Raw genomic sequence first — 23728 nt, forward strand, 5'->3', positions numbered from 1 at the left:
CATGTAAAAGGAGCCATCAGTATACCTGTGTACCTCATAATTCCTACTTGCCCAGCAATTATTTTTACCTATTGGCCCAATATGAAAATTCTCTGTCAGTTGCTGCTTATTTCTCATAGGCAAGTCAAATTCTTGTTAGTGTGTTTGGTCCTATCTAACTTCTCAGGTGGTCCTTTCATCCAGCACCATGAGGAGCAGTAGCTCCATTGGCCGCTGGAGCCATCTGAAATCTGCTGTTTCACAAGGTTTTGTTTGTAGTGAGAGCATCATCTGGTTTGGAGGCTGGATCCCTGCCTGGCTTTGCTGGTAGCAACTGTGGTGTTGTTCCAGTTATCTCTAAGCGGCTGCGGTCTCATCTGCCTGGCATGAATGAAGGAAGGTTGCACAACATTGCACATTAATTACACCTTAAACAAAGCTTTGTCTGGCTCTGGATGTGTACAGAGAGCATTGGGGAAACTGTTGAGTGGGAAGATGAAGGCACAGTGTGAACAGGTGCTTTTTTTCTACCCAGTCTATGGTATTGGGCTCAGCAGGCTGAGATTTTTCTTTGGTCATGGTCCCAGTACCTGTGGAAGACAAACCTCCGCTAGCACACTCCTTCTGAAATGTCTCCTTCAAGTCTAGTGTTTTCCCCATGTGCATTGCCTGGATTTCCACATGAGCAGCTGCTCTTTGCTTCTGCTTTTTCTGAGCAGCAAGATGAATTAGCTGGGACCAAGCACAACACAGCTGGGTTGCATCTGGCCCCAAAGATAGCTTGTTTATAGCTCAAGTATCTTTACAGTGTTAGGTAAAGTCAGATTCCTATGGGCAGGTTTTTAGGGATGCTTAGTGTCCCAAGAACATGGAGAGGTTGGGAGCCTCTGTGCCTGTCCTTGGAAACAGCAAGCTTTATGCAACCAGTTAGCCTTACATCTCTTTTTACCCATTTCTGTCATCTTCCTTTCCATATGATTCTTAGAATTTTTATTCAGTGGAGGACAAGATCCTGGATCTCTGTACTGCACCTGGTAGAGGGCTAAGAGAAAGTGAACTTGTAATTTGTATGGCTGGAATAGCAGCACTCTTGTTGCTTCTTTTTTAAAGGAAGTGTATGAAAACAGATGCAGTAAAGTACTTTCCTATCTTGCTTCTAATTAAAGAGAAAATGGTTAATGACAAAGGTATTAAAAATGTTGTTTCAAGCTTATTATTAATTTAGTTCTTCTATCTTTAGGCAATTGGGAAATGCCACAATTACAAATTGAAATGAGCTATGAAAAGTAAGCTATCACACCTCAACTCCATATGATCAATTTTTACCACAGCAGGCCAAAGTAAAATACTTGGTTTAACAGAGACTTCTATCTGTGTTAAGTATGAATCCTTGCTCAAGGAACCATAAAACAGCAACTGTAAGAGACACAAGGGATACAAAATGCTCTGTTTCTTTCTTCTGAGTTGCTTTATGAGATTCGTAGTTTCTGTTACATTAAATATGGGTCGAAGCTCCATGGAAGATGTTTCAAAGCACTTTGCTTGACAGCAGCTTTGCTTTTTTTCACTCCTCCTCAATGTCTGAATATTTGTCACAGTTCAGAAAAACACACAAAAGCTGGAGTTCACAGCACTTCAGAATAAACCTGCTCTTCCCCTTTGCCTGCCATCTGAGTCTAATCATTCTTCATTTATGACACTGCACTGATTTCTGGAACCACAGCTTAGGGTGATGGTTGCCATTTAGTGAGCATCAAGTATGCTTGCTGTAGTGCGGTGCACTCAGAGGTGCTTACAGGTCTACTCTAAGATGCAGTTTAGAAACAGAAAATACAATAGACAAAGAGCTACCACCTCCAAGCAAAGCACTTGAGTTGCTTTAAACAGGTCAGCGATCCCACAGAAGCGTTTTGTTTGATAAGAGCTCCAGAAAGGTTCACAGACGAATTTGTTTTATGGAGGTACTTGAACAAAGAGAGGGTGATCACTTAAGGCGAGACTTTGGGAGGGAAAATGAGAAGAATGGGAAAGGAACAGGCTGCAGTCAGACTGGTACAGCAGCATCAGAGCAAGAAATTCAACTCTAGTATGAAAACATTCAAAGAGGAGAGAATGAACCGTTCTCCAAATGACAGAGAGGGAAGCAGCAGCATTTTGAACAAATGGGGCTGTCACCAGAAAGGGTGAATTGTAAGGGGGAGTAACAAAACCAACAAAAGCAAAGCAAGTTCTTTGCTTTTTGCAAGAGCAATGTTGTCACAACCATTGGGGTCCTGTGGAAAAGAAATATATAAGAAAAAGTGTGACTTCTTCAATCAGTTTTACCATTCTTAAACAGACACAATCACCACTGAAGCCATAGATGTTACCATACCATGAATTAGGCATATATTTCTGTCCAGTCTTCAAAGAAAAAAAAATATATATATATAAATGGGAGTGGAATTGCTTGTATGAAGAACCAGCTGCTCTGTAAAAAGAATGAAAGAGCAGACTGTATATATGGGACTAAAATAAATAATGCTGTCTTGTGCATCTGCTTCTTTTAGAACATCAACACGAGCTGAGCAGTTGATGCTGCAAAATTCTCTGAACTGGCATAGGCATTTACTAGTTAAGTGACTGCACCACTCCCAGCCCTGTATCTGTAATCTCTATTGGGAGCACCTCGTAATTCTTGCCTGGATTGCAGTTTAAATGGGCACAGTACAAAATAATAAGCAAAACAAAAACACATAAGGTGCAATTAAGCTGCCAACAGAGAGCAGAGGAACTAACGTAAAGAAAAGAAAGGAGCATCCCACAGGGAAGCTAATACAGAGATTTATACGTGCTCAACACAACTCGTCCATGAGCTGCACAAAGCCTGCAAGCTTGTATTTTTAAAAGCCAGTGGGGTCACTTGAGTGGCCTCCTGACACCTTTCTGCCTGTTTGGAGCATCCCTGGGGTACCACACTGTGGAGCAGGTCCTGTGCCCAGCCATACCTCATGCCCATGCAAATGGATGTGATTTTCTCTATCCTTTCTCATCCCACCAGGCATTTCCTACAAAACCATGCAGGACTCCTCCATTCCCACCTCAGTGAAGGAGACTCAGATTTCCCTGCCTTGCTTGTCCTTTCGCTCTTGAATATTAAAAGAAGGATCAGCCTTTCCCAAGGTCACAGTGAACTAAATTCTTTGAAGTCTTCTGTGTAAAGTTACTGGTTTATCTTTTCTTTCCCTGAGGTACTGATTTTTCTTGGATCTGCATCACTAGCCTGCAGAGACCCTACTCTTCTTTTTACTGTCACAAAAGGAACATTTTAGTTCTGCTGCAGCAAGACAGGAGAGGCCATGATTGTCTCTAGGAGGAAGGGTGGCTGTTCTCTTCTGATGCATTTAACAAGGACTAGAGCCCCAACATGTGGTAGGAAAATTGACGTCCTGTTTCAGCTTGAGGACCCCAGTATCTCCATTTTAGAGACATTATTCTCAAGCCAACGAGTGTTCACTACCAAACTACAGTGGACTTGTTCTTAACTCACAGACAGCCAAGGAAGAGCAGAATCGGGCCAATCCTTTCCACTGTTTGTCTCAGCTGAGTCAGCTATCAAGTACAGTCACAGGGTGGTTATCAGTCCCTAGGATAGGGTGTTTATTCCTTCACACACTGCTACCAGCCTCCAGACTTAACGAGATTTGAGAGACAAGATTAATCTCTCAGTTCCCAATAACAGCAAATTAAGATTTGCAATCAGTTATTGGACTCAAACCTCGTCATCCGGGCATGCGGTTGCTGCTGTAGTTTCCTTGTAGGGAGGAACACAAAGTGGGTCTTTTGGAGTGGGGGTTGATTTTTTAGGGTTTTGGGTTCTTTTTCAAAGTGGGAGCTAAATGAGTAATCCAAGTGCAGATGTCCTGAATTTACTATTTAAGACAAAATAAAAGTCATGCTGTTACTAAAAAGCCACCCAGAGATGGCTCTAGAGTAACGCTTTGAAAAATCTGATTAAAAACAGACTCCCTAACTGACCAAAAAGCACTGATTCAAACAAGGAGATTAAAACAAATTTAGAAAGCAGAACTAAAGTATCTATGAAGAAGCCTTTTTCGACAATGAAGCCACCAGCATTGAAATCACCAGGCAGGGAGTGCTGACAAGTAGGTGTCATTCCCAAAAGAAATATCGTGCCTACAGAAATGTGGCCAAGGATCCTGGAAATGGAAAATGCCCTTCTAACACTCACTAGTTCTATCCTCACAGTGTTGTTTGCTTAACCAAATGGAGGTGCAACCATCAGCAGGAGGAAAAGACAAGCTGATGAATCCTCACCTCCTCGGAATCAACAGTGTTTGCCCCCACTGACTTCATCTGGCTTTCACCCTGCAGTAATAAGACACAAGTAATGAAACCTGAAGTGAGTTAGGCTCTTGGTTTCAACCCTTATTTAACAGCATCCTGGTATTTTATGTTCTGAATACAAATTGAGAAGGTAAACCAAGCCACTTTAAAATGCATCCTTCTGCTTTGTCAAGAACCAAAAGGTAAGTCTCCCAGAGTTATATTGTCACTTACTGTTATTCCAACATGCTCATCAACAGCTTCTGAAGTTTAGGTCTCCTTGTTTGCTGAGTCTCCCATGTCACTGGGCAGCAGCTCTGGAGGGCCCTGTGCCCAGAAATGGGGCTGTTCCTGGGCCAGGCAGCGGGTGCTCACAGCATGAACGGTGCAAAGTGCTGATCCCCATCTCCTCTAGCAAAGGGCCATCAGCTGCGTGAAGAGGTCCTCTAGATTGATTCATTCTGCCAGAAGGCTGTGAAGTGAGTAAAAAAGACACTTCAATTAGTAGATACGTCCTAGATGAATGCAACATCATGGGAGCATGCCATATAATGCCTCCGAGCACTACAGGTAAGGCAAGAAAAGATTAAAAAATTGAGATGTTTTCAGTTCCATAGATTTTGGACTTAGAGACTTCAAAACCAAACAGAAATAAAGATCCAGAAACAGGCAGCAATACTGTCACACAATAGAAGACAAGGCAATAATTCAGAAGAGTCTCAAACATGGGCACCCATCACCACTTTGGACAGACTGATGTGTTTGAGATCTCTACCCAGAACCGGCAGATGTGTTCTAAGACGTAGTGAGATTTCTAATGCAACAGCAGGAGGCAAGATAAGATACTTCATAGCATCTAACACAGCACCTGAGTTTCTCCCCTACTGTACAAATGAAGAACTTAATTTTGAAAAGGTCGTTACTGTTATCAGAATAGTCAAATTACCTTTTACCATTAAGGAGCCATCTCTGCAGTTGGCTAAGTACATTCCTTCTCATCAGTGGCCAAGAAGTAATATCTTCCACTTATGACATTTCCCTCACAAGTTTTCCAGCTCCAGAGTCTCACCTCATTTCAGAAAAGAGTACAGATTCACAGACCACTTGGTGTCAAAGTGTTGCTAAGACCTATCACATCTACAAATATTACAGCAAGAGGCAAAAGAGAGCATTAGCAGAGCAACCTGGAAGAGGTCCTAGCAACAGAGCCCTTAGGTGTAAAGCACCTGATTCCCAGAAAGCAGCATATGGGGCATCTTTCTACCTCTGACTAAATAACACCTGAAAAGCACATTCCAACACCCCTGTGCTCCCGCGTGCACTGCAAAGCGCTGCTAATTAGGTTAGCATCAGTTTTTCTTCTGAGGGTGGAATAGGGGGTGGGAAACTGTAGGCAGAGTAAAGTACAGAGGGGAGAAACAACCCTTAAGATTTGAAAGAATAGCGAAAGAGAAGGAAGAAGGGAAGAAGAAAAGAATGAGCGAGTAAAGAAAAATAATCTGATAATACAAAACTGCAACAAAGAAAAATAATGACTGTTGTATGGCTACAACATTGCCTATGGAGTTACACCTTTTCTTTGGTACCTGTGCCACCTGATGTTCCAGCTGAGCTGCAAGTTATTTAGAGGTGTAGAACAGCTAAAAAGCAGATGCAGAATGAGCCAACAACCAGAGACCAGTGTGAACTAAAGCAAAACTTGTGGAGACTTAGAATTTATCTTGGTTTTAGCGCGCACAACCTAGAGGCAGAATTGCATCCCTGATTCAACCACTGACCGGTGCGTGATGTTGAGTAGATCTTCCAAGGCTTGTTGCTGAGTGTTGGCTTTGAGAGCACTACTTGATAGCTAAAGCAGCAAAGTCAAACAGTATGGAGTTAATTTCTCTGCTCTTGTTCAACAAGGCACGTGTCCTTTTTGATGACCACCCACAGGGATTAGAGAGCGTGCTGTAGAAATCCACAGCTAGGAGAAGATGCCTTATTTCCCCCAAAATAAGACAGGGTCTTATATTAATTTTTGCTCCAAAAGATGCTTTTGCATGTATAGCTGCTGGACACTATTTAAATTGACTTTTTAAATGAACTGTAACTAGGGCTTATTATTGGAGTAGGGCTTGTATTTCAAACATCCTCAAAAATCATGCTAGGGCTTATTTTCAGGGTAGGTCTTGTTTTCAGTGAAACAGGGTACACTCTATGATAAGCTGAGGAAAAAAACATTCCAGCTGACTGTTGAATTCCTTGTGCTCCTTCTGCACTTTGTCTTTACCACACATTACTCGGAAGTAGTAGCCTAGAACCAACGAACTAATGAGAACGAGTTTCAATCCTGCTGAGACGTATCACGTCCTTCAGTGTTCTTTGAAAACAAGAACTATGTCACATTGCTTTTCAGCAACCGTCTCAGGCAGAGCCACACCACACCATGCTCCAAGCACACCTCCCATCTACACCTGAGTCTCAAAGGTTACCCACATAACATAAAGATCCATAGGAGCTCACAGTAACTGACCTGAACTTGTCTGGTGACATTCTTAGTCTCTCAGTACTGTGCTAGTCCTATCCCAACTAGTGGATGCCCTAATAAATATGGACCCTTTCACATACCTTACAGCATCTGGGCCCATCCTTCCAGGTCCACATCCTACTGGTCTGCAAGTATTCCCTAAAAGACAAAAACAAGTATCCATGTACTCAGTGATTACAATACTGCTCAATTCAGAATGATGTCCGAATATCTTGTCCTTTTACTGACTCATTTGCTGGTATTAGTAGCAAATAATTTCATTTAGAAGGGATTCAGATGCTAGGTCATAGCTTCGACTTGGCAAACAGTGAATCATGGACATTTCCTCCCGCAAAAACTTACTGTATGATAATTTTCTCCTTCATCTACATTGTGTGAAATATAGATAAAACACCACCATTGTAGGAAAAGAAATTATTTTAATGTCAATATTGATTGTTGGGGAGATCATCTTTAGCTCACCAGTTGGGAGATGGTAGTATATAAACTTACCATGCACAATTGGCTTGCTTAACAACATGATGTGTGGCTAATGAAAACAAATGTCAGCTCCTTGCCACAAAGCATAAAGTAATACACATACATTTCCAGCTGAGCACTCCACTACCAATGCATTAAACAGCTTTTTCAACTGAAATGATGTATCAAGCAATTGAATAATCGCAGCAGGCAGCTACGAACGCTACCAAGAGCAGCTCCACTACTTGAACACCACATGAAAGATGCTGGATTTTCTGAGCTGAAACCCAACCTTCTCTCTAGTTCACAGAAAGTTTGGGGACCCTGTAATTCCTGGAGTCAATGAAGAACATTAAGAACATTGCACTGTGTACTCTGCATCTCACAGGACTGGGTGATTCACTCATGGGAGAAAATTGATTATGCCTTTTTAAGTGTAAAGCGAATCAAAGATTTGACTCTATAAGGGTGACTCTTCAACTGGTGCAATCCAAAGGACCTGTTAGGGCTTCATTTGCTTGATTCACACAAACGATCCTTGAAGGCATTTTAGGCAAAGTGAGCAGCTTGGCTTAAAATAAAAGCCATTTCATCTGGGGATACATAACAATAACGACTCCCTTAGTCAAGATTTTTTTGATTTCCGATAATATAACACTTCAATACATCAGTCCCTTGGCAGCGGTTTTGATTTTCTAATTGGAAATTCAGCCAGCGTATGCTTGTGTGTGTAGGCTCAGGGCATGTATATTAAACCCCCAAATTTTTGTTGCTATTGTAGACTGTCGTTACCACCCCTGTGGGTGTTTAAAATAAAGCATGATGCAGTTCTTTGTAATTCATCTTTACGCAGGTCAGCAACAGAGGGTCAGCCTCACACACAGAGCTCAAGGACCCGGACACGGTTTTAACAAAGAGATGTCACTGCTATATTTTGAATATATCACACGCAGCCATCAATACATGCCACACTGGGAGAGCTAGCAACACTAATTTTGTTGAGTAGATAATAAGCAAGAACAAAGTAACTTCAGAGCAGGAAATCAGAGGGCTTTTTTTTTTTTCTTCAAACCACTGAAATCGTTTAATACATTGAAATGCCTGATGATTCACTGAACACTCTGATTTGAAAGGCAGAAAGTCTAAGAGATTTAAAATACTGTTCTTTCTGAGGAGTAATTACTTGTGATTTAATCAGCTATGCATTTATAAGAAAAAAGTAGAAGCTCTTTTACGTAGGAGAGCAAAATGACTCACTAAATGAACCTTCACCACAGGGAAAAAAATCCGTATTACCATCGGATTAGCGAACGTGCTTCAAGAAATATGCAATGAGACCTGACAGTGAGGACTGGAGGGATAGAAAGTCACCTAAGATCTTTTTGCAACCTTCAGCCAAATGAAAACATAAGACTTGATTTTGCTGTTGTATATGATGGGTATCTTGAAGTTTCTTGTCAATAAGAAGACAAGTATAGCAGAAATATGTATGTCCTTATATTGGCCTCTCTGTTTTACCCACTGGTGAATCTAGTGCCAGCTCTCAGAGCTCTCAGCTTTCGCAGTAGTCACCAACTAACATAAAACTGAATTGACAATTAAGTAATGTGACTGGAGAAGAAATCTTTTAGGCAAAAATTAGCTGTAACACCAAGATGCATGTGTGTAACTGGTTTTTTATCCAAAGATACCCAGACTTCTTGCATACAAATGCTCTTTTGATGCCTTTCTCTGTGACTGGAAGCCCAGGAAATACTTCAGTACAAATAGTACATGAATAATAATGTCAGTATTTAAATATGTAAAAGGCCTGAATGTCAGGCACTCATGAGTATGCCAGCTAAAACTTCTTTTTAAGATTTTCATCTCATTTCCCAGAATGACCCAACAACTAAATGTTTCAAAGGGTTTCAGTGATTTTATGGGATAATGTAATAACAAGATTTATGGCTGCATAAAGCAACATCTTTTTAAAAACTTGCTCTACTGACTAAACTGAATTGTTACAATAAAATAATTTTGTCTGGAAGAAAATACAGTTTTAAGAGCAAACAACCACTAAACAGCCCCCTGATATTTGCATTTACTGCGTTTTGTATTTCAGATAGAAGTTCTACTTTTCTTCAAGAACCTAGAAAGATGATTATACATTCGCAGAGCATTTGCAAGCATCTGTTCCAGATCCACATGCACTTGATTCAGCTGTGTGCACAAATAGCATGAGTTTGATAACAAACGATCAGAGCTGGTAATTAGCACAGACAGCGCCCTAATTTGCACAGGAAGTCAAAGCAGTTGTTTAAGCAAAGAAAATACCTTTTTGCATGCACTGATCACAGCTGGAATTATTTGCCGGTGGGAATCCGATTTATCTGAGGAAATACCGTATGTTTCTTAACATCCTAGAAACGAAACAAATGGAATAATTTTTTCTTCAGTTCTCAGACTAAATCAGTTTTCCCTTTCAGAATGCTTTGAAGATTATTTTTTCTTTACAGAATAAAACACAATGTCATACCAACCATCTCAGTAGTAACAGGAGGCATGTCCTTTAGCGCTGCCATTCTGTTTCTCAAGACGATCACAGTTTAAAAAAGGGGTTGTGTTTGGGGAATGAGCATAGGAGGTCATACAGGACATCCTGGTTATGATCCACCAGCCTTCTCGTTCATGAATAACACCTGGAAAGAAATAACAAGAAAAAGATGGTGTTTTGACTCCTAACACTTGCAATCTGCACCTTAAAGTTCTGCGTAAAACACCGTCCTGCTCACCTTGAGATGGTGCTTCAGGAGGGCGGCGGAGGCATCTTCCTTATCAAGGGACCAACGCAAAGAGGTGCTCGTGGGGACGTGCAAGAGTCATTTGCGGATGACAAAAGCTCACCTGGGGACCATCTGCCATCAGGACTACATGGCAAGGTGAGAAGTGCTCACTTGCTGATGGATGGGCTGTGTTTTTCCTGGGCATTGCATCGTCATAGGCTCACTGTTTACTTTCCAAAATACCTTGGAGACCGCAACACTGAGGCTGTGTTCTTACTTTAATAGTGCCTAGAGAAGAGCTTAGAGTGCACAGAGAAGCCAAATTTTCCAAGACAAATCCATTGCTCGGAACAACATCTTTAGGTTTCACCTTCAGCCCTTTTGGTATTCATGTACTAGAAATCAGAAAATGATGCTATTTATTGAAAAGAGGTTTTTTTTTCCTCTATTATTTTCTTATCCCTCTGCTTCCAATTCCATTTCTAAGCAATAGACATGAGCATCATCATTCATCTCCAAAATCTAAGAAAGATGAGACAATATGTTTGTCTCAGCTCCATAACACTTTCTAGGGCCAGCCTAAAGTTTTGATCCAAAGCTAAATTTATTTGGCTATTAGTCTGGTTCAGATCCAAGGTTTTTTCTTAACCACAGGCTAAGCCTAAGCCCCACTCTGGATGGTGGATCAATAAGTCTCCTCCATGACTGTTGTAGCTTGTATTACTATGCCTGATGCACATCTTGAATTTTTTGTGTTTGTTATAGAATAGATCAGTGCACCAGAAGAAAAGTTCAACTTGCAAGGCAAGGACTAAGGTTTTGAGGGTGAATGGCTTTATTTCTTTTTTATTACCATGGTTTGTTTATTTCTCAGTGCCTTTTGATAAATTTTTGATATGCATTCTATCCTGGAGGTACTGTTTGCTGACATTAAAGGCATTTTGGTCCATCAAAGTGTTCTCACTCACAACACTCATCTCTAGCTTTTCTCTCTTTTATTCCATCACTTTGCCAAAAAATGCATTAGTACCTACTTGTGATATGAAGAGGACCCAGGGGTCCATTCTTGTGTGCTGTCTCTATTGGGTCATTCTGGAATTATGTACAGGAGAGGAGAGACTGACTTTCAGAAAGGCACTAAATCCATTAATAAATGGATTGCTGATACACATACAAATGTCTCAGTTGCGTGTATATTGCTGTTAATTCTGAGTATCACTAAAAAGATCAATTTAATGACGTAAAATATTTTTCCTATGATTTTCAATTATTAACCTCCCGTGATTCTTACAGTTATTTTTTGCTGCAATTCACCTCTCAAAACATGCGTCCAGTATTCAGTGGCCTGCATTAGCCTTTTCCAAGGCACATCCTCAATGCTGAGATATTTACAGTAGTCCAATACCCTGAAAGCAATTGCTGTTGCTAGATCTGAGGCCACATACTAGAGAAAGGTCTTGCGAATAGAAAGACTGCTGCAATTCCCCTCCCAGGGACAGACCATCTCCCTCCCAGCAGTATGTTGAAGTCCTGCATAGGCAACAGATTGAAGGAGTAAGAGATGTATTATGAAGGAAAAACGCTCCTGATCTAAGAGGACAAATGCCATTCCAGCAGAAGTTCAGAGAACTTCAGCTAAGGAAACCAGCATGGAATGTTCTATCTACATGATGGGCTGTTTGACCACAGCCTCCCTCGGTACCAAAAATACTCTGGGTCTTCATTGCTTCACCAGGAGTCTCCTCCTCAGGCTTTGGGTAAATGCGTAAATGTCAGAATATCTTTCTCCAGCTTACGTTTGCCTGTTTGCTTCCCTACAAAATAATGCTACTACTAGTGCAAACAGTCTTTCTTCTTAAACTTTTGTGTAGATTAACCATTTAGCGTTTCCCCATCTCATTACAATTTAAGAAGTAAGCCTTTTTAAAAAGTCAGTATCTTAATAAATTCTCATCTCTGTTAATATGGAAATACTATTAAAAGTAGTATTTTTATTACCCTACTTCCCAGGTTTTCAAGGAGAAAAGTAATAAGTCATAATACAATTGAATTATTTAATTCCATAAGCATTTTCAGACTGTATAAAAACTACCGGAGGAAGCTGTTAGCTGACAGCTAATATCTGCGTGTTCATAAGCATTAAGTGAGCTATCGAGGAACTGAAGCTAAATTATCGAATATGATTTTCCTCTTTCAACTACTTAGCCCATACGAAGGACTGTGACAGAAGTGCAGTGATTAAGGGAGTTTTCTGTGTTTTAGCAGTAAACACTGACTCACCTGCACAGCCCTCCAGATAAATAATCATTAGCAACAAATCTAAACCTATTTCAAACATAATCCAGTACAACCAAAGTTCTATAAAAGCATGAGGCATTTTGTCCCATTCCAGTGGCAAAAATGCTACAAGTTCAGTTCACCTCAGTCATTCTCTGCCGTTTGCAGCCAAGTCCTCAGGAGAACAAGTCTTGAGGGCTTTGCACCATTCTCTTGTGTATCTTCCTTGGTATCAGTCCCCTCTTTGGGTCTCCGATGGTTTTCTGACCCATTCAGAACGTCTGTTGGTGCAGGTGGCTGCAGCTCACAATGTACAAAACCATTTACTGGGTATCCTTGGATCCCAAGGGGCTCAGAAGAAATGCTCATCACTTACTGAGGCTGAACACTCAGATGTGTCTCTAATGCTCACCTGAACAGCAGGAAGAGAGTCACTTCTACAAGACCTGAAGACATTTACCAGCAGAGAGAAGGCTGGGCATGCAGGTTGTGGACATCAATAAGTGCCCATTTAGATAAGAATTAAAATATTGAAAAGAAAGAGCTTTCATGTTTGTCAACTGTGGACAAAATCCATTATATTCTCCACTAATTAGATCTTACCCCTATTTTCCTAGCTCTGCCACAGCCGTGCAAAGACAGAACATTCATTATATTCTCCATAGATTAGGAAACTGTTTACACTGCCCTTTTGCTAGCAGCAAAATGCTTTTTCCACCAGCTGAATTTATCTACCCTTTATAATTGCTCAGCCTAATTAACACTCCAGTAAATCGCACACCTGCATTACCTTCACATCCCTACATGCCCCCTCATCTGTGCTGATGCTGCTGTTGTTGAACTGTTAAAAGGTTTCCGAGCTGCCTGAGTCCTCCTGGAGACCACAGCACACGTGTCGTGCTTCCCCATGAAGGATGAGGAAGATGCAGGCTGGCTCAGAACTCTGTGATACGAGCTATTTTTAGAGCCCCCTTTTTCTGAGAAACTAGTTTTCCCATGGGAGATAAGTCCTTGGGGGAAAAGTCATTTCCACCTCATTTGTTAATCTAAAAAAAATCTTTGCTTTTGGCTTCCTGCTATGGAGCACAGAACTGCTGCATCTAGTTAATTTTGCTGTCTTGCTAAATGACAGTAAGATTTGTTTAGAAGGAAACCAAATTTAGTCCCATTAGATCGTGGCAACAGTTACACGAAAAAGAGCTAAAAAAAAACCCAAGCAACCAACCAAAAATCACAAACACCAAACAACCCTTGAGTCTTGGAAACACTTGGTCACTGAAACCACCAAATTATATATAAGAAAGTTAATCAAAGTGCCTACCCCTAGGACACAGTAAAAGGCATGGCTGCAGGGGAAACCCCACGATGTCTGGCACTTCAAAAAGAAGATAACATCCCCTATGAAACCAAAGAATATCCAAAGATCAAAATATAAGGGAAACAGAACTGCTATTAACACAAATCTATAAAACTTTGCTGCAATGAGACCTTCAGGCCGCTGCTGGAAGATATAAATCTAAAATTATGGATGTGTTCTTTTGGTTTGCTATTACTCTCTTCAATATCTTCCCTGTAACAATGGGTGCTCTGGGATCATTATTCTGTTGCAATGTATATTCATATTGAGTGTACTGGACTGTGCACACACACTGTGAGTGCAGCTATTTATGCCTTTGTTTAAAATAACAGTCTGGAGCTAGACTGCCTTTGGTTATAAGGACAAGCCATCCCAGCAATGCTGGAGATACGTTTGATGTGATATGTGATCCTGTATCTCAAACAAAAAGCTAGTTCTGAGTAGCTCCAATATAGCTCCTAAACAACCCAGTTCCCCTGGTCCAGCTCCATGGAGACGTGAGATGAGAAAAAGTGACACCTTGGCACCAGCTCAGTGCTCTATGGGGAGAAAGAAACGAGGCAGGTAAACCAGGGAGCCAAATGCCACCAAAGAGAAGAACATAACAATTATGTTCCATGAATGACAATTCCCCTCTTCCCATTTTTTCCTAGGAATGATACAACAACATTGTACAATTGTATCATTGTACAATGTTGTTGATAAGATATCTGTTCTATCCTATTCCTACATATGAATATTCATATACTCAGTGACTGTGTGAAGGCTCAAGTTAGTCCATGTTTTCTATTTTGTCCAAGCATATTCTGACTGAATAGGTATTGCTAAGGATATAGTACCAATATTTAAACAGTAGTATAGCCCAAGGGATAGGTTAAAGAAAGGTCAGCCTACTGTTACTTCGAGCTTGAGACTCGAAATTCACAATTTGAATACTTTATGTGAGTTTTGGAAGGAAAGTTCACTTGCTGTTTTACCAAAGATAACTTTAGTGGACATGCTGTTAGTATCAATGGCATTTCCAACAGGAAGTTTTCTGACTTATTTCCAGGGAAAGAAATAGCTAAAATAGATGACCTAAAAAACAGCTGACCATGTTTTGACAAGACTCCATCTTTCTGAGGAAAAAAAAAACAAGAAAGAGAACACACTTCAGAACCAAAGACCTGTCAGGAAACAGGGTGCTGGGCATCTCTTGCTCCAAATCATGGCTCTGCATACGCCACCGCACTTCTTTGGTTGTAACATAGCGTAGAGTTATCCAAACATAAAATTATCTTCAGCTGCCTGTAGCTCAGCTGCTGGTAACGGTCCAGTTGCAGAGACACATGTGAGCTAGTGATTTACAGTATTTACCCTCAGGATAAGTTCATGTGAGCTGATTACAGCATAGGCAAGTCCTTTGTGTCCCTACCTGCAGAAAACAAGGATAACGATGAGTAGTCTCCTCTTTTTGAGTGCATGAAGATCTACCAAGGAAAAGCTCCGTAAGTGTGTGTATTTTTATCATTCGTTGATATTATTGCTCCGCTCTTTTTATTCCCAGAAAAGCAAGCTTTGATGTAAGCAAATTTATCATGGCAACAGCTATTGGTATGCCTGTATCAACCTGCTTATTGTACAACTGAAAGTTCTGGAAAACAATGAGGAAGTTGTTGTCCCCATTACTTTAATTAGATTTTCAGTCAATACCACGAGTAGATACCATGTAGCCTGGAATGACTTCTGTTTGGATTTGATTTGTGCTTTTTGTAAATAGCTCTTTCAATAGTTATATATGTAGACTTCCGTATTTACTGGTACATATCCAAAAGTCAGGCAAAGATTGCATCTTGGTGTCCAATCTGTCATAGTGATATAATGCATATGATTGTCACAGACAAGGAAATCAAAGCATCCAGGCAGAGAAGCATTGGAGGAGTGAGAAATTTGGGAGACCTTTACCAAGTCACAGAAGCTTCACCTGGAGATTTGCTTTTCAACTACATCCAACTTGAGTGATCAAAATTCCCCCTGGGGCCAACATTAAACATTAAAGCTGCTGGTTCTACCCATGTTAACGAAATGATCTGTAATAGCAAAGGGAAGGAGAAATGTTGCGCCATCTAAATAATTTTTTAATAGCTAGATGGGTCTCACCTAGATTACAAAAGGTGCCGATTTCAATGAAATCTCAACTAGATGCAGAAATCTTTGAGAAAGCGTCATGCTCAATATGAGCTATGTCTTTATACAGAAGCATCCATTAGAAAGAGTCCCTGGCAATCTACATCCACAAATTGCAGCTGAACTAGCAAACCCCATACAAATCGCACCTGCAGTAACACACAGCATTGTGGTTCTCACAGAATGTGAGGGGTTGGAAGGGCCCTGGAAAGCTCATCCAGTGCAATCCCCCCATGGAGCAGGAACACCCAGCTGAGGTTCCACAGGAAGGTGTCCAGGCGGGTTTGAATGTCTGCACAGAAGGAGACTCCACAACCTCCCCGGGCAGCCTGGGCCAGGCTCTGACACCCTCACCATGAAGAAGTTTCTTCTCAAATTTAAGTGGAACCTCTTGTGTTCCAGTTTGCACCCATTACCCCTTGTCTTACCATTCGTTGTCACCAAGAAGAGCCTGGCTCCATCCTCCTGACACTCACCCTTTAGATATCTGTAAACATTGATGAGGTCACCCCTCAGTGTCCTCTTCTCCAGCTCCAGAGCCCCAGCTCCCTCAGCCTTTCCTCACATGGGAGATGCTCCACTCCCTTCAGCATCTTTGTTGCCAAAGTTCTGCCCAAGTGGTGAGGGTCAAAGTTTGCCAAACAGTCAAAAGACCTGAGGTCTGGTGTCTGGATGATAGCACGGCTGTCTCTTTTGTCAGGAAAGCACAATTTGGAGCCTTTTAGGGGGATTTTGTTGCTTTTATCATGAAACATCAGCTGCCTGGAGAGAGGCAGGAACAGGGAGCCAAGCTACATAACACAAAATGAGCAAAGAAAGAGTCTGCAAAGGAAAATGAAGCAGCTCTGCAGTTCATGCCAGTTCCAGCAGCTGCTCCGTTCTGACACCTGTCCCCATAGCCAGCTGGGTGACACGGTCAGATGCTCCCCACCAAGTCATCGTGGTATGAATGTGACCTACTAGAAACGAGAAAAACCTGGACAATTATTCATGGGATGTCTCCGTGGAAACATTTAACTGCCTTAACAAAAGGGCAGAAGAAGAGAGTGAGGTGTCCATCTGCATTTCTAAGGTGGGTTTCGTATTTGGGGCTTCTCCTGCTTAATTAAATCCTCAGAAACTAAAGGGCCATTAGAAAACTTCATCAACTTATCCACTTCATCATTGTTAAACAAAAAGAAACACAAGAAGAAAAGTAAAAACATACCCCAAAATATTACCTAGCCTGGTGAAAAATTCTCCTATTCTAAGCTTGTTACATCTGAGAAGGCCAGATATACGTCTCCCCTCTATAAAGCGTGAGGTTTCACACATCCAGAACCGCTTCCCTCACGCTTCATAACATTTTTGAAGCAGAAAAAAAAAAAGCAATAGTGAAAAAGGTGTGTAAATTGAAAATTCGAACAGAAAAATAAACAGATTCAGGTCAAGCTTTCATTTTTACTTTGGCACGTCTACTTTTTAAAAACACATTTCCGTATAGATAACTTACATATTGAAAGTTGATTCAAAAATTGAAAAACTAATTTCCTCATTTAAGAAAAAAGATATAAACAATTCAAAGTTTTATAGAAATTTAGAGCGAAGAAAAATGTCAAAACTGATCTTTTCTTTTGATGACTATAATTACAAATATGGATAAAGCAACATTTTCTGCTGAAATACATTTCAGGAAAATACCCAACCAGGTGTGACAGGCATAGAAAAGATTACTAATTATGTCTTACTGAATATATTTGATTGCATAGAGGTAGCATTTCACCGTCAGTTTCTCTGAAATGAACATCTAGAATTATTTGCACTGACAAACAGCTGAACTGAAATATTAGGTGTCAGTAATAAAAGTGGTCTTGTGCAAGCTCTTTAAATAACAAAAGATTTTCCTCCTTTCATATTCCATGCATATGAAATAAAGATAAAACCAACTGTGTATGTAACGACTGCAGTGGGAGATAAACACTACGACCAAAAAAAACCCTGTCATATGTTATATGATTTTTACCTTCTTTTCTTTCCCTACAATACCACTTTTCCATAATTCCCTGTGACCCCATCATCTTCTGCTTTCCTATTTCTTTCTCTGCTGAAGCATCTGAGCAGACCTATCATTTCTTGCCGTGCATCTCTTACACACTGAACATAAATCACTGTTGCATGGGGTTTTTTTAACAAAACTTTGCCTTACAAATTCTCACCTGTCCTACCAGATCCTTAGATAGAATACTTCACTGTCCACAGATGTTTATGCACATGGTATATAACTAGTACAAGATGTAGAGTGTTTCCTAAGCTAGGTTGTGCCTGAGAATGAGAAGAGATGCTCTGTTGTTCTGCAGGGTTGGGTTTACGTTTGTCTATGGCCCAGAGGGTGTGTGGTGCCCTCAGGTGCCCATGCCCCTGATTCTGAGTATTTCATACATTTAGAGAATTCAACAATATTTTGATCTAGTTCCAGATCGTTAGTTGACACAATGATCTCTCTTTTAATTTCATCCTGATAAAGCTTTTTCTTACTGAACTGGAATGCATAGGACATAAACAGTAAAAATGACCCATTAAATCACCTAGAGCAATCTTGTGCAGCTACTAGACATGCACAGCTCGATTTCCCTCTGGATTATCCTGCACTTGAAAATATGAATCTCAGTGATCTCAGCATATTAATCCTGATTAGCACTCATTAACTTACCACATGTTGTATTTAATGTATTGAGCCATTTCAGAACACAATTGCTGTCAGCTCTCCCCACAGAGAAAAAGGGGAGGAAAGATTCACATCACCCCTTACAGATGGGGGTGTCTCCATGCTCTTCAGGTTGAGCCAAAAAGCTCCCAAACCTCCACCACCTTCATGGGCTGTACCGACAGATTTTCCTTCATATACCAAAACAGTGATTTCAACATCCTACTCACATCTATAAACCTATATGGAGATGCCTAAATTTAGTTGTTTCCATTTTATACTGAATATTAGCAGCATTGGATGCATATTATGGCCTCTCAGTCTGTACACAGCTGGAGTGAGATGGATCCTCCTTCCACATGAAATGCAAGGAGCTCTACAAAGCTTGTTGTCTCCGAACATCTTCACCATCTTCCTGAAGTTCATTTAATGATAACGAAGGCCCACATAGCTGCTCTCAAATGTGAAGGAATTGACTTGATTCAGCATTGCAGTTTGTTGTTTCCTCAGTACTGTGCCCCAGGCTGCAACACAATCATTACTGCTGGACTAAATTTCAAGCTAGATATTATATTAACAAAAGACAAGGGGTATCATGCAGAAAAAAACATCAAGCTAAATTTAGTGTGTGTTCATTTTACCAACAAACACACTGCAAACCATTTCTTTCTTTTGTTTCTGTGTTTTCACAAACATGCAAAGCACAGATAAAATCAAAACTGCAACCAAAGTAGTGAAAAATGAGGCAAAACTTGATGGAACATAAAGCCCTATCCATTGGTATTTTGCTTTAGACTCCCAACAGCAATAATCTGCTCTGGACAAGGTGATAATTCATGGAGAAGGATGATTATGAACTACCACAAACCTGATGGAAAGCTGAGCTGAATAAGCAGGAGAACTTGCGGGGGATTTCTGCCTGCACCATCAAACTTGGACCAATTCAACCTGTGTCTTTTGATACAACCCATTTATATGCCTGGCCTTATTAGAGGAGAAACACTGAGGTTTTCCAAGTCTGAATCAAGGAAACATCGAAGCAGGTACCCTGTTTATAGAAGTTGCCTCAAAGTTGTAGTGTGATGCCCATCACCCTCCATACCCAAGGAATAGTTTTGGTCATGCAAGGGATAACTTGACCACTGTCACTGGAAGGCTGAGGTATTAAACAGTTTTTAGAAACAAATCATACCCTGTAAAGAAGGATTATTGAACTAGAAATGCGTCCCATGTCTTTTCTTCCTGGCACGCGGTACAGCTTTGTTTATTATTTTCCATTTTTTTTATGTCTTGGCAAGCCTAGGACTGAGAGACTTTTACAGAGCAAGAATTTGTATCTGGGATACTGTGTCGGAAAAGATTAATGCCTTTTAATTTAACATGGAGGAACAACTAGGTTCTCCTGAGCTTTGCAACTCTGCAGCAAATGGCATCGTAACCCTCATTTTTTTAAAGCAACTATACTGCTTCACAACGTCATTTAAAATGATAGAGCGATTTCAAACATTAACCACAACTCCAGGCGGTGTTAGCAGCACATTTTAACAGGGGTCAAGCGGTTTCATTTCAGGATTTGCCCTGCATTAACTTATCTTAACTTCCTTACTTCAGTACAACTTGTAAAACTTCAGAGGCCGTGCAGTTCACAGCAGTGGGTATTACTGGATAATCTGATGCATTTAAAAGAATAATAAAAGCTAATAGCTTCCTATAAAAGAGGGAGCAAAATGTCAGCTACCTGAACATGAAATACTACCAAAGATAAAGGATCTATTTAATTTCAGTGTCTTTATTTTATTACGTTAAAAAAAAAATCTCCCTTCAATCCTCTCATGACAAAACCTTGTGTGCGTTCCAGACATTCAGAGAGAATGTTCTTGTCCTCAATATTAATTTTAGCGATAATAAACTGAGAAAACGCTCCTCCTGGAACACCCTGTCCATCCTGGGACTCTGGTGGAAGGGACAACTGACACACTGAAGGACAGACAGCAAGTCAATACAGACAGACAGGAATTTCCAGCATCCGAGCAGGCGGCTACAGCTTTGTACAAGGCAGCACACGGGCCCACTGTCCTGGTTTTGTTAAAAAATAAGTTTCTCTTTTAATGAATTTGCCTGTCAGCTAAAGCCTTCATATCAGCTGCATTTTCCTGGAAAACCAGATACATGTTTTGGTAAACATAGCAATGGAATGCGAAGTTATTGCTAAGCATGGATGGACAACAAGATGGGGCAACAAGAAACAGGTGACCAAGAAACTGAGCAACGGTGTATAACATTCCATTCACGTGAATGCTTCATATATATACGTGGGAGATCACAAGGATCTTGTCCCTTTTTTTCCCTTCTACAGGTCACAGATGGGAGGTTAAATCAGAGCATAGAGCTCCCAAGCAAAGGTGGCAGAAAAAAATCCCCCTCTCCCCATTTTGTAAATGGAATGGTTTTCTGGAAAGTGAATTGCATGCTGGTGTGAGAATAAGAGGGAAATATTTTGAAATAATAATACACCACTCCTGTCCATCAAAGAATGTGTTCTGCTATGCAGGCCATGGTTATATTGAACTCGGAGCTGAAACGCTGATGTCTTCTGCTGTGAAACCTGTTCAGGGGTCTGTGTCTCAGCTCTGGTCTCAGCAGGAGTGTTTGCTCCCAGCTCCAGCATTTTCCCCGCTTTGCCCATTCCTTATGATTTTTCTGTCCGTCCTGCATCACCTGGGGGAAGGAGGAAGGAGCAAATGAAACCTTGGCTCCATTCTTCCCATTCTTTCTGCGAATCCTAATGAAAAATTTGCTGTCGTGCTCTTTCCTTATGCAGCAGAGTCAAATTGCTTGGAACTGTTTTTATCCCAGGCTATGGAAGTTATTCCAGCCTCATGGACGTATTTCCAAATCTTTATTCCTCAGTTTTGTGTGAAAATTAACTAAGCCGCCTTCTCATCCCATTCCCCCAATAGGCAAGTGTCTTCCTCTACAAGAAATATCTACTTATTTCAGGAGTTAGACAGCTTGATTTATTAGTGCAGAGATGTGCTTCGCAGGATATTTCCTCCTGCTGTGCTTCATTTCTGAATCCAAGGGTATTATTAAGACGGAGGAGTGAAAAAGATTAGGTGTGCTTTCATCTACGTACCCAAATGGTGCCAGTCCTCAATAGAAAGAGGCATTTTCCAGAGAATTGCTCTTTATGGCTCCCCCCAAATCTTTGATCAAAGGTCTCAGAAATGAATTGAACATCCATCTATTTGACGTGCAAATTGTGCACTTGAAAAAAATAAAATAAGCCTTATACTTGTCATATCAGTATAACACTTCATTCTTTCCTTATCCATTTGAAAGAGCCTTGAATCTGACACAACGCATTTGAATTTACTTAATTCCACATTCAACTGGTGCAGTAGCATGGTAAGTTAATAACACGGCAATTAATGAAAAATGCTTTACGGTTCCATTTCTCCAGAAATTAATTGGTTTTCAATTCTTAACTATATTTAATTAAATGACTGTACTTCTGAGCAAGTCTCTTTATTTGTTCAATAAAATTTTTTGTGTACATGGCAGTAAGTGTATTTTAAGCTGTATTTTTCTAAGGTAATTTATATTCCTCATATCCCTCACTCATTTAAGCATCAGCATTTGCTGTTAACTATATCCTACCCAAAAAAGCTGTAGTAGCTCTGTGGAAAGCCAAATACATTCCAATGCAGAAAATATTAGGTGTAGAGGGTAGTCAAACCTTTCCCCTCTTGCCATCTCTATAGGGTCCATAGAGGCACTTTGTATCAGGGACTGGTCCAAATAATGAGAAAAAAACAGTTCCAGCAAAGCTCCTACTCCAGGTTTTAATACAGTTTAGCACCTGTCAGACCATTTTAAGATATAAACTAAAGAGTGAAACTGCAAACAGAGATGCACGGTCCAAACACGGCCATAATCAATTCAACACTGTAGAGCAACCTCTGAGTCTAAGCTCACAAAGACACCCACCTGAAGAGAAAAACATTTACATTTGAAGGCCACATTTTATAACACTTTTAATCAGTTTGTAGACTTTTTTTTTTGGACTCCGCTCTTGAAATTTTAGAGAATTATGGTACTTGCATCACAGATTATCACAGAAAACAGTCTTGGCTTGTTAATAATAGATTGTGAATATATAACGTTTGTATTGATGATCCCATTCAATCAGATGCATTCACTCTGTTCATTTTTGTTCCTTCAAGCTTCTGCTTCAGGAAGTCATTCTCAAGAGAAATGAAATGGGCAAAGTTTGTAGTCTAAGATATGATTATCCCGAAGCAAGACTGGCAAAGCTGGCACTTGGAAGCGTTAAGAACATTATTGCTGTTACCATGGGATTAGTGTCTTTCAGCTAAAGAAATCCTTAAAGTGAAACATAAAGCGAACGCTACCAGAAAACCTTGCAAAGAACCAGAAAATCGAGCTAAATGCCTGAAAGCCAGTTGACTTCTTCTTGCAGAGCATTGCTGCAAATATCCCTAGACAGAAGAGCACTTCACCAGATCAAAATGCAGTGGCCAGATAGTATTTTGTCAAGAAGATTAAAAGTTTGAAGAAAATAACCTGTATGGACTGCACTACCTTTATCATTTGCTGAGATTCTATTACTGAAACTCAATAACTGAAAGAAGTCAGATATTAAATACTTTATACCGTGCACTAACATAGTACAAAAGACTTTGCCATCCGGGACTTTCCAGTACTGCAAAATTATTTTTGTTTAACCTTTTCTAACACTCCACAAATGACCTTTAATGTGACATTATATATATATATATATATATATGTATAAAACAAACAAAAAACAAACACACACATTTATCCATGTCTCCACTGTCCCCACTCCAATGCTGTCTGGCATTGCAGAATCAGAAAGCAAAGCTGTGTAGATGTGAAATGTTCTGTCTGTAACCAAATCCTACATCTGCACGCAAAACTGCTTCAACTTGGAATTCTAAATATGCACAGTGAACTACTCATTCACAAACAGAAAATGCAGAGCTGCTTGCTAAAATTATCCAGTAATTTCAAGGAGTAAATACAGTTGGGAAGAAACCTATTTTTTTTTCCATGAAATGAAGCAAATGAAAGGAATTGAAGAAAATTATCTGCTATTAATTATTTGGTGAGCTGGATTGTTGTAGGGCTGTGTTAGTATCAGA

At 40.3% G+C, this 23728-nt stretch overlaps 1 long non-coding RNA gene across 2 annotated transcripts in view; it reads left to right on the plus strand.

Annotated features, from left to right (window-relative positions):
• LOC139829099 (uncharacterized) overlaps positions 1-23341 on the plus strand; it is a 71388-nt gene extending 48047 nt beyond the window's left edge. The window contains exon 5 of one of the 2 annotated variants that reach the window (XR_011741355.1): positions 22769-23341. This is a non-coding gene — a long non-coding RNA (uncharacterized lncRNA). Of the gene's footprint in view, positions 1-9398; positions 10293-22768 lie in introns of those variants that run through there. The other variant, XR_011741356.1, reaches the window with a different exon arrangement.
• Positions 23342-23728: the final 387 nt, after the last annotated feature.

Source organism: Patagioenas fasciata, chromosome 14, assembly GCF_037038585.1.
Source record: "Patagioenas fasciata isolate bPatFas1 chromosome 14, bPatFas1.hap1, whole genome shotgun sequence".
NCBI classification, from domain to species: domain Eukaryota; kingdom Metazoa; phylum Chordata; class Aves; order Columbiformes; family Columbidae; genus Patagioenas; species Patagioenas fasciata.